We start from the raw sequence: 12,544 nt of genomic DNA, 5'->3' as shown, positions 1-12,544 counted from the left end.
GGCTCACTAATAATGGTCAAGCCACTTGGCTGCCAGAATGCCCTGCTTCAGCACAGACCAGAAAGGCATTGTGATAAGCGTATCCCCGGTATAGTCAGGGGTTAATGGGAGTCGTCCCCGTCCCCCCAGTATACGCCCAGAACCATGGACCCGGTACTTGTGGTTCGGACTGTCTCCAACCAGCCATAATGTTGTGAGAGTGAAATTATGTCTAAGTCCAGCTTTGGTACATTAGAAGCAACTCTGAAACTTAACCTAAGCGTTTTTCGAAGCTACTTTTTGGCTAACTTCTTATAGGAAGGTCTAGGAGCTCTGAAAATGAACGTGCGCGTCTTTCACTCTTCCCGAGGGACTTAGAAGAATTTTGTGATATTTTTTATTAAAATGGTGTATAAGGGTATATATATAAATATATTTTATGCACTGTATATGAGCTGGCGATTTCTAAGTCTGTAGTTCCGAGAGGGGTTAACCAGGCTCACTAATAAAGGTCAAGCCACTTGGCTGCCAGAATGCCCTGCTTCAGCACAGACCAGAAAGGCATTGTGATAAGCGTATCCCCGGTATAGTCAGGGGTTAATGGGAGTCGTCCCCGTCCCCCCAGTATACGCCCAGAACCATGGACCCGGTACTTGTGGTTCGGACTGTCTCCAACCAGCCATAATGTTGTGAGAGTGAAATTATGTCTAAGTCCAGCTTTGGTACATTAGAAGCAACTCTGAAACTTAACCTAAGCGTTTTTCGAAGCTACTTTTTGGCTAACTTCTTATAGGAAGGTCTAGGAGCTCTGAAAATGAACGTGCGCGTCTTTCACTCTTCCCGAGGGACTTAGAAGAATTTTGTGATATTTTTTATTAAAATGGTGTATAAGGGTAAATATATAAATATATTTTATGCACTGTATATGAGCTGGCGATTTCTAAGTCTGTGGTTCCGAGAGGGGGTAACCAGGCTCACTAATAAAGGTCAAGCCACTTGGCTGCCAGAATGCCCTGCTTCAGCACAGACCAGAAAGGCATTGTGATAAGCGTATCCCCGGTATAGTCAGGGGTTAATGGGAGTCGTCCCCGTCACCCCAGTATACGCCCAGAACCATGGACCCGGTACTTGTTGTTCGGACTGTCTCCAACCAGCCATAATGTTGTGAGAGTGAAATTATGTCTAAGTCCAGCTTTGGTACATTAGAAGCAACTCTGAAACTTAACCTAAGCGTTTTTCGAAGCTACTTTTTGGCTAACTTCTTATAGGAAGGTCTAGGAGCTCTGAAAATGAACGTGCGCGTCTTTCACTCTTCCCGAGGGACTTAGAAGAATTTTGTGATATTTTTTATTAAAATGGTGTATAAGGGTATATATATAAATATATTTTATGCACTGTATATGAGCTGGCGATTTCTAAGTCTGTAGTTCCGAGAGGGGTTAACCAGGCTCACTAATAAAGGTCAAGCCACTTGGCTGCCAGAATGCCCTGCTTCAGCACAGACCAGAAAGGCATTGTGATATGCGTATCCCCGGTATAGTCAGGGGTTAATGGGAGTCGTCCCCGTCCCCCCAGTATACGCCCAGACAATGGACCCGGTACTTGTGGTTCGGACTGTCTCCAACCAGCCATAATGTTGTGAGAGTGAAATTATGTCTAAGTCCAGCTTTGGTACATTAGAAGCAACTCTGAAACTTAACCTAAGCGTTTTTCGAAGCTACTTTTAGGCTAACTTCTTATAGGAAGGTCTAGGAGCACTGAAAATGAACGTGCGCGTCTTTCACTCTTCCCGAGGGACTTAGAAGAATTTTGTGATATTTTTTATTAAAATGGTGTATAAGGGTATATATATAAATATATTTTATGCACTGTATATGAGCTGGCGATTTCTAAGTCTGTGGTTCCGAGAGGGGGTAACCAGGCTCACTAATAAAGGTCAAGCCACTTGGCTGCCAGAATGCCCTGCTTCAGCACAGACCAGAAAGGCATTGTGATAAGCGTATCCCCGGTATAGTCAGGGGTTAATGGGAGTCGTCCCCGTCACCCCAGTATACGCCCAGACAATGGACCCGGTACTTGTGGTTCGGACTGTCTCCAACCAGCCATAATGTTGTGAGAGTGAAATTATGTCTAAGTCCAGCTTTGGTACATTAGAAGCAACTCTGAAACTTAACCTAAGCGTTTTTCGAAGCTACTTTTAGGCTAACTTCTTATAGGAAGGTCTAGGAGCTCTGAAAATGAACGTGCGCGTCTTTCACTTCCCGAGGGACTTAGAAGAATTTTGTGATATTTTTTATTAAAATGGTGTATAAGGGTATATATATAAATATATTTTATGCACTGTATATGAGCTGGCGATTTCTAAGTCTGTGGTTCCGAGAGGGGGTAACCAGGCTCACTAATAAAGGTCAAGCCACTTGGCTGCCAGAATGCCCTGCTTCAGCACAGACCAGAAAGGCATTGTGATAAGCGTATCCCCGGTATAGTCAGGGGTTAATGGGAGTCGTCCCCGTCACCCCAGTATACGCCCAGAACCATGGACCCGGTACTTGTTGTTCGGACTGTCTCCAACCAGCCATAATGTTGTGAGAGTGAAATTATGTCTAAGTCCAGCTTTGGTACTTTAGAAGCAACTCTGAAACTTAACCTAAGCGTTTTTCGAAGCTACTTTTTGGCTAACTTCTTATAGGAAGGTCTAGGAGCTCTGAAAATGAACGTGCGCGTCTTTCACTCTTCCCGAGGGACTTAGAAGAATTTTGTGATATTTTTTATTAAAATGGTGTATAAGGGTATATATATAAATATATTTTATGCACTGTATATGAGCTGGCGATTTCTAAGTCTGTGGTTCCGAGAGGGGGTAACCAGGCTCACTAATAAAGGTCAAGCCACTTGGCTGCCAGAATGCCCTGCTTCAGCACAGACCAGAAAGGCATTGTGATAAGCGTATCCCCGGTATAGTCAGGGGTTAATGGGAGTCGTCCCCGTCACCCCAGTATACGCCCAGAACCATGGACCCGGTACTTGTTGTTCGGACTGTCTCCAACCAGCCATAATGTTGTGAGAGTGAAATTATGTCTAAGTCCAGCTTTGGTACTTTAGAAGCAACTCTGAAACTTAACCTAAGCGTTTTTCGAAGCTACTTTTTGGCTAACTTCTTATAGGAAGGTCTAGGAGCTCTGAAAATGAACGTGCGCGTCTTTCACTCTTCCCGAGGGACTTAGAAGAATTTTGTGATATTTTTTATTAAAATGGTGTATAAGGGTATATATATAAATATATTTTATGCACTGTATATGAGCTGGCGATTTCTAAGTCTGTAGTTCCGAGAGGGGTTAACCAGGCTCACTAATAATGGTCAAGCCACTTGGCTGCCAGAATGCCCTGCTTCAGCACAGACCAGAAAGGCATTGTGATAAGCGTATCCCCGGTATAGTCAGGGGTTAATGGGAGTCGTCCCCGTCCCCCCAGTATACGCCCAGAACCATGGACCCGGTACTTGTGGTTCGGACTGTCTCCAACCAGCCATAATGTTGTGAGAGTGAAATTATGTCTAAGTCCAGCTTTGGTACATTAGAAGCAACTCTGAAACTTAACCTAAGCGTTTTTCGAAGCTACTTTTTGGCTAACTTCTTATAGGAAGGTCTAGGAGCTCTGAAAATGAACGTGCGCGTCTTTCACTCTTCCCGAGGGACTTAGAAGAATTTTGTGATATTTTTTATTAAAATGGTGTATAAGGGTAAATATATAAATATATTTTATGCACTGTATATGAGCTGGCGATTTCTAAGTCTGTGGTTCCGAGAGGGGGTAACCAGGCTCACTAATAAAGGTCAAGCCACTTGGCTGCCAGAATGCCCTGCTTCAGCACAGACCAGAAAGGCATTGTGATAAGCGTATCCCCGGTATAGTCAGGGGTTAATGGGAGTCGTCCCCGTCACCCCAGTATACGCCCAGAACCATGGACCAGTACTTGTGGTTCGGACTGTCTCCAACCAGCCATAATGTTGTGAGAGTGAAATTATGTCTAAGTCCAGCTTTGGTACATTAGAAGCAACTCTGAAACTTAACCTAAGCGTTTTTCGAAGCTACTTTTTGGCTAACTTCTTATAGGAATGTCTAGGAGCTCTGAAAATGAACGTGCGCGTCTTTCACTCTTCCCGAGGGACTTAGAAGAATTTTGTGATATTTTTTATTAAAATTGTGTATAAGGGTATATATATAAATATATTTTATGCACTGTATATGAGCTGGCGATTTCTAAGTCTGTAGTTCCGAGAGGGGTTAACCAGGCTCACTAATAATGGTCAAGCCACTTGGCTGCCAGAATGCCCTGCTTCAGCACAGACCAGAAAGGCATTGTGATAAGCGTATCCCCGGTATAATCAGGGGTTAATGGGAGTCGTCCCCGTCCCCCCAGTATACGCCCAGAACCATGGACCCGGTACTTGTGGTTCGGACTGTCTCCAACCAGCCATAATGTTGTGAGAGTGAAATTATGTCTAAGTCCAGCTTTGGTACATTAGAAGCAACTCTGAAACTTAACCTAAGCGTTTTTCGAAGCTACTTTTTGGCTAACTTCTTATAGGAAGGTCTAGGAGCTCTGAAAATGAACGTGCGCGTCTTTCACTCTTCCCGAGGGACTTAGAAGAATTTTGTGATATTTTTTATTAAAATGGTGTATAAGGGTATATATATAAATATATTTTATGCACTGTATATGAGCTGGCGATTTCTAAGTCTGTAGTTCCGAGAGGGGTTAACCAGGCTCACTAATAATGGTCAAGCCACTTGGCTGCCAGAATGCCCTGCTTCAGCACAGACCAGAAAGGCATTGTGATAAGCGTATCCCCGGTATAGTCAGGGGTTAATGGGAGTCGTCCCCGTCCCCCCAGTATACGCCCAGAACCATGGACCCGGTACTTGTGGTTCGGACTGTCTCCAACCAGCCATAATGTTGTGAGAGTGAAATTATGTCTAAGTCCAGCTTTGGTACATTAGAAGCAACTCTGAAACTTAACCTAAGCGTTTTTCGAAGCTACTTTTTGGCTAACTTCTTATAGGAAGGTCTAGGAGCTCTGAAAATGAACGTGCGCGTCTTTCACTCTTCCCGAGGGACTTAGAAGAATTTTGTGATATTTTTTATTAAAATGGTGTATAAGGGTATATATATAAATATATTTTATGCACTGTATATGAGCTGGCGATTTCTAAGTCTGTAGTTCCGAGAGGGGTTAACCAGGCTCACTAATAAAGGTCAAGCCACTTGGCTGCCAGAATGCCCTGCTTCAGCACAGACCAGAAAGGCATTGTGATAAGCGTATCCCCGGTATAGTCAGGGGTTAATGGGAGTCGTCCCCGTCCCCCCAGTATACGCCCAGAACCATGGACCCGGTACTTGTTGTTCGGACTGTCTCCAACCAGCCATAATGTTGTGAGAGTGAAATTATGTCTAAGTCCAGCTTTGGTACATTAGAAGCAACTCTGAAACTTAACCTAAGCGTTTTTCGAAGCTACTTTTTGGCTAACTTCTTATAGGAAGGTCTAGGAGCTCTGAAAATGAACGTGCGAGTCTTTCACTCTTCCCGAGGGACTTAGAAGAATTTTGTGATATTTTTTATTAAAATTGTGTATAAGGGTAAATATATAAATATATTTTATGCACTGTATATGAGCTGGCGATTTCTAAGTCTGTGGTTCCGAGAGGGGGTAACCAGGCTCACTAATAAAGGTCAAGCCACTTGGCTGCCAGAATGCCCTGCTTCAGCACAGACCAGAAAGGCATTGTGATAAGCGTATCCCCGGTATAGTCAGGGGTTAATGGGAGTCGTCCCCGTCACCCCAGTATACGCCCAGAACCATGGACCCGGTACTTGTTGTTCGGACTGTCTCCAACCAGCCATAATGTTGTGAGAGTGAAATTATGTCTAAGTCCAGCTTTGGTACATTAGAAGCAACTCTGAAACTTAACCTAAGCGTTTTTCGAAGCTACTTTTTGGCTAACTTCTTATAGGAAGGTCTAGGAGCTCTGAAAATGAACGTGCGCGTCTTTCACTCTTCCCGAGGGACTTAGAAGAATTTTGTGATATTTTTTATTAAAATGGTGTATAAGGGTATATATATAAATATATTTTATGCACTGTATATGAGCTGGCGATTTCTAAGTCTGTAGTTCCGAGAGGGGTTAACCAGGCTCACTAATAAAGGTCAAGCCACTTGGCTGCCAGAATGCCCTGCTTCAGCACAGACCAGAAAGGCATTGTGATATGCGGATCCCCGGTATAGTCAGGGGTTAATGGGAGTCGTCCCCGTCCCCCCAGTATACGCCCAGACAATGGACCCGGTACTTGTGGTTCGGACTGTCTCCAACCAGCCATAATGTTGTGAGAGTGAAATTATGTCTAAGTCCAGCTTTGGTACATTAGAAGCAACTCTGAAACTTAACCTAAGCGTTTTTCGAAGCTACTTTTAGGCTAACTTCTTATAGGAAGGTCTAGGAGCTCTGAAAATGAACGTGCGCGTCTTTCACTCTTCCCGAGGGACTTAGAAGAATTTTGTGATATTTTTTATTAAAATGGTGTATAAGGGTATATATATAAATATATTTTATGCACTGTATATGAGCTGGCGATTTCTAAGTCTGTGGTTCCGAGAGGGGGTAACCAGGCTCACTAATAAAGGTCAAGCCACTTGGCTGCCAGAATGCCCTGCTTCAGCACAGACCAGAAAGGCATTGTGATAAGCGTATCCCCGGTATAGTCAGGGGTTAATGGGAGTCGTCCCCGTCACCCCAGTATACGCCCAGACAATGGACCTGGTACTTGTGGTTCGGACTGTCTCCAACCAGCCATAATGTTGTGAGAGTGAAATTATGTCTAAGTCCAGCTTTGGTACTTTAGAAGCAACTCTGAAACTTAACCTAAGCGTTTTTCGAAGCTACTTTTTGGCTAACTTCTTATAGGAAGGTCTAGGAGCTCTGAAAATGAACGTGCGCGTCTTTCACTCTTCCCGAGGGACTTAGAAGAATTTTGTGATATTTTTTATTAAAATGGTGTATAAGGGTATATATATAAATATATTTTATGCACTGTATATGAGCTGGCGATTTCTAAGTCTGTAGTTCCGAGAGGGGTTAACCAGGCTCACTAATAATGGTCAAGCCACTTGGCTGCCAGAATGCCCTGCTTCAGCACAGACCAGAAAGGCATTGTGATAAGCGTATCCCCGGTATAGTCAGGGGTTAATGGGAGTCGTCCCCGTCACCCCAGTATACGCCCAGAACCATGGACCAGTACTTGTGGTTCGGACTGTCTCCAACCAGCCATAATGTTGTGAGAGTGAAATTATGTCTAAGTCCAGCTTTGGTACATTAGAAGCAACTCTGAAACTTAACCTAAGCGTTTTTCGAAGCTACTTTTTGGCTAACTTCTTATAGGAAGGTCTAGGAGCTCTGAAAATGAACGTGCGCGTCTTTCACTCTTCCCGAGGGACTTAGAAGAATTTTGTGATATTTTTTATTAAAATGGTGTATAAGGGTATATATATAAATATATTTTATGCACTGTATATGAGCTGGCGATTTCTAAGTCTGTAGTTCCGAGAGGGGTTAACCAGGCTCACTAATAAAGGTCAAGCCACTTGGCTGCCAGAATGCCCTGCTTCAGCACAGACCAGAAAGGCATTGTGATAAGCGTATCCCCGGTATAGTCAGGGGTTAATGGGAGTCGTCCCCGTCCCCCCAGTATACGCCCAGAACCATGGACCCGGTACTTGTGGTTCGGACTGTCTCCAACCAGCCATAATGTTGTGAGAGTGAAATTATGTCTAAGTCCAGCTTTGGTACATTAGAAGCAACTCTGAAACTTAACCTAAGCGTTTTTCGAAGCTACTTTTTGGCTAACTTCTTATAGGAAGGTCTAGAAGCTCTGAAAATGAATGTGCGCGTCTTTCACTCTTCCCGAGGGACTTAGAAGAATTTTGTGATATTTTTTATTAAAATGGTGTATAAGGGTAAATATATAAATATATTTTATGCACTGTATATGAGCTGGCGATTTCTAAGTCTGTGGTTCCGAGAGGGGGTAACCAGGCTCACTAATAAAGGTCAAGCCACTTGGCTGCCAGAATGCCCTGCTTCAGCACAGACCAGAAAGGCATTGTGATAAACGTATCCCCGGTATAGTCAGGGGTTAATGGGAGTCGTCCCCGTCACCCCAGTATACGCCCAGAACCATGGACCCGGTACTTGTTGTTCGGACTGTCTCCAACCAGCCATAATGTTGTGAGAGTGAAATTATGTCTAAGTCCAGCTTTGGTACATTAGAAGCAACTCTGAAACTTAACCTAAGCGTTTTTCGAAGCTACTTTTTGGCTAACTTCTTATAGGAAGGTCTAGGAGCTCTGAAAATGAACGTGCGCGTCTTTCACTCTTCCCGAGGGACTTAGAAGAATTTTGTGATATTTTTTATTAAAATGGTGTATAAGGGTATATATATAAATATATTTTATGCACTGTATATGAGCTGGCGATTTCTAAGTCTGTAGTTCCGAGAGGGGTTAACCAGGCTCACTAATAAAGGTCAAGCCACTTGGCTGCCAGAATGCCCTGCTTCAGCACAGACCAGAAAGGCATTGTGATATGCGTATCCCCGGTATAGTCAGGGGTTAATGGGAGTCGTCCCCGTCATCCCAGTATACGCCCAGAACCATGGACCCGGTACTTGTGGTTCGGACTGTCTCCAACCAGCCATAATGTTGTGAGAGTGAAATTATGTCTAAGTCCAGCTTTGGAACATTAGAAGCAACTCTGAAACTTAACCTAAGCGTTTTTCGAAGCTACTTTTAGGCTAACTTCTTATAGGAAGGTCTAGGAGCTCTGAAAATGAACGTGCGCGTCTTTCACTCTTCCCGAGGGACTTAGAAGAATTTTGTGATATTTTTTATTAAAATGGTGTATAAGGGTATATATATAAATATATTTTATGCACTGTATATGAGCTGGCGATTTCTAAGTCTGTGGTTCCGAGAGGGGGTAACCAGGCTCACTAATAAAGGTCAAGCCACTTGGCTGCCAGAATGCCCTGCTTCAGCACAGACCAGAAAGGCATTGTGATAACCGTATCCCCGGTATAGTCAGGGGTTAATGGGAGTCGTCCCCGTCACCCCAGTATACGCCCAGAACCATGGACCCGGTACTTGTTGTTCGGACTGTCTCCAACCAGCCATAATGTTGTGAGAGTGAAATTATGTCTAAGTCCAGCTTTGGTACTTTAGAAGCAACTCTGAAACTTAACCTAAGCGTTTTTCGAAGCTACTTTTTGGCTAACTTCTTATAGGAAGGTCTAGGAGCTCTGAAAATGAACGTGCGCGTCTTTCACTCTTCCCGAGGGACTTAGAAGAATTTTGTGATATTTTTTATTAAAATGGTGTATAAGGGTATATATATAAATATATTTTATGCACTGTATATGAGCTGGCGATTTCTAAGTCTGTAGTTCCGAGAGGGGTTAACCAGGCTCACTAATAATGGTCAAGCCACTTGGCTGCCAGAATGCCCTGCTTCAGCACAGACCAGAAAGGCATTGTGATAAGCGTATCCCCGGTATAGTCAGGGGTTAATGGGAGTCGTCCCCGTCCCCCCAGTATACGCCCAGAACCATGGACCCGGTACTTGTGGTTCGGACTGTCTCCAACCAGCCATAATGTTGTGAGAGTGAAATTATGTCTAAGTCCAGCTTTGGTACATTAGAAGCAACTCTGAAACTTAACCTAAGCGTTTTTCGAAGCTACTTTTTGGCTAACTTCTTATAGGAAGGTCTAGGAGCTCTGAAAATGAACGTGCGCGTCTTTCACTCTTCCCGAGGGACTTAGAAGAATTTTGTGATATTTTTTATTAAAATGGTGTATAAGGGTATATATATATAAATATATTTTATGCACTGTATATGAGCTGGCGATTTCTAAGTCTGTGGTTCCGAGAGGGGGTAACCAGGCTCACTAATAAAGGTCAAGCCACTTGGCTGCCAGAATGCCCTGCTTCAGCACAGACCAGAAAGGCATTGTGATAAGCGTATCCCCGGTATAGTCAGGGGTTAATGGGAGTCGTCCCCGTCCCCCCAGTATACGCCCAGAACCATGGACCCGGTACTTGTGGTTCGGACTGTCTCCAACCAGCCATAATGTTGTGAGAGTGAAATTATGTCTAAGTCCAGCTTTGGTACATTAGAAGCAACTCTGAAACTTAACCTAAGCGTTTTTCGAAGCTACTTTTTGGCTAACTTCTTATAGGAAGGTCTAGGAGCTCTGAAAATGAACGTGCGCGTCTTTCACTCTTCCCGAGGGACTTAGAAGAATTTTGTGATATTTTTTATTAAAATTGTGTATAAGGGTATATATATAAATATATTTTATGCACTGTATATGAGCTGGCGATTTCTAAGTCTGTAGTTCCGAGAGGGGTTAACCAGGCTCACTAATAATGGTCAAGCCACTTGGCTGCCAGAATGCCCTGCTTCAGCACAGACCAGAAAGGCATTGTGATAAGCGTATCCCCGGTATAGTCAGGGGTTAATGGGAGTCGTCCCCGTCCCCCCAGTATACGCCCAGAACCATGGACCCGGTACTTGTGGTTCGGACTGTCTCCAACCAGCCATAATGTTGTGAGAGTGAAATTATGTCTAAGTCCAGCTTTGGTACATTAGAAGCAACTCTGAAACTTAACCTAAGCGTTTTTCGAAGCTACTTTTTGGCTAACTTCTTATAGGAAGGTCTAGGAGCTCTGAAAATGAACGTGCGCGTCTTTCACTCTTCCCGAGGGACTTAGAAGAATTTTGTGATATTTTTTATTAAAATGGTGTATAAGGGTATATATATAAATATATTTTATGCACTGTATATGAGCTGGCGATTTCTAAGTCTGTAGTTCCGAGAGGGGTTAACCAGGCTCACTAATAAAGGTCAAGCCACTTGGCTGCCAGAATGCCCTGCTTCAGCACAGACCAGAAAGGCATTGTGATATGCGTATCCCCGGTATAGTCAGGGGTTAATGGGAGTCGTCCCCGTCCCCCCAGTATACGCCCAGAACCATGGACCCGGTACTTGTGGTTCGGACTGTCTCCAACCAGCCATAATGTTGTGAGAGTGAAATTATGTCTAAGTCCAGCTTTGGAACATTAGAAGCAACTCTGAAACTTAACCTACAGTAAGCGTTTTTCGAAGCTACTTTTAGGCTAACTTCTTATAGGAAGGTCTAGGAGCTCTGAAAATGAACGTGCGCGTCTTTCACTCTTCCCGAGGGACTTAGAAGAATTTTGTGATATTTTTTATTAAAATGGTGTATAAGGGTATATATATAAATATATTTTATGCACTGTATATGAGCTGGCGATTTCTAAGTCTGTGGTTCCGAGAGGGGGTAACCAGGCTCACTAATAAAGGTCAAGCCACTTGGCTGCCAGAATGCCCTGCTTCAGCACAGACCAGAAAGGCATTGTGATAAGCGTATCCCCGGTATAGTCAGGGGTTAATGGGAGTCGTCCCCGTCACCCCAGTATACGCCCAGAACCATGGACCCGGTACTTGTTGTTCGGACTGTCTCCAACCAGCCATAATGTTGTGAGAGTGAAATTATGTCTAAGTCCAGCTTTGGTACTTTAGAAGCAACTCTGAAACTTAACCTAAGCGTTTTTCGAAGCTACTTTTTGGCTAACTTCTTATAGGAAGGTCTAGGAGCTCTGAAAATGAACGTGCGCGTCTTTCACTCTTCCCGAGGGACTTAGAAGAATTTTGTGATATTTTTTATTAAAATGGTGTATAAGGGTATATATATAAATATATTTTATGCACTGTATATGAGCTGGCGATTTCTAAGTCTGTAGTTCCGAGAGGGGTTAACCAGGCTCACTAATAATGGTCAAGCCACTTGGCTGCCAGAATGCCCTGCTTCAGCACAGACCAGAAAGGCATTGTGATAAGCGTATCCCCGGTATAGTCAGGGGTTAATGGGAGTCGTCCCCGTCCCCCCAGTATACGCCCAGAACCATGGACCCGGTACTTGTGGTTCGGACTGTCTCCAACCAGCCATAATGTTGTGAGAGTGAAATTATGTCTAAGTCCAGCTTTGGTACATTAGAAGCAACTCTGAAACTTAACCTAAGCGTTTTTCGAAGCTACTTTTTGGCTAACTTCTTATAGGAAGGTCTAGGAGCTCTGAAAATGAACGTGCGCGTCTTTCACTCTTCCCGAGGGACTTAGAAGAATTTTGTGATATTTTTTATTAAAATGGTGTATAAGGGTATATATATATAAATATATTTTATGCACTGTATATGAGCTGGCGATTTCTAAGTCTGTGGTTCCGAGAGGGGGTAACCAGGCTCACTAATAAAGGTCAAGCCACTTGGCTGCCAGAATGCCCTGCTTCAGCACAGACCAGAAAGGCATTGTGATAAGCGTATCCCCGGTATAGTCAGGGGTTAATGGGAGTCGTCCCCGTCCCCCCAGTATACGCCCAGAACCATGGACCCGGTACTTGTGGTTCGGACTGTCTCCAACCAGCCATAATGTT

The sequence above is a fragment of the Ascaphus truei genome, chromosome 3 (assembly GCF_040206685.1).
Source record: "Ascaphus truei isolate aAscTru1 chromosome 3, aAscTru1.hap1, whole genome shotgun sequence".
Classification (NCBI taxonomy): Eukaryota; Metazoa; Chordata; class Amphibia; order Anura; family Ascaphidae; genus Ascaphus; species Ascaphus truei.
The sequence above is the reverse complement of the archived record's forward strand: the minus strand, read 5'-3'. Positions refer to the sequence as shown.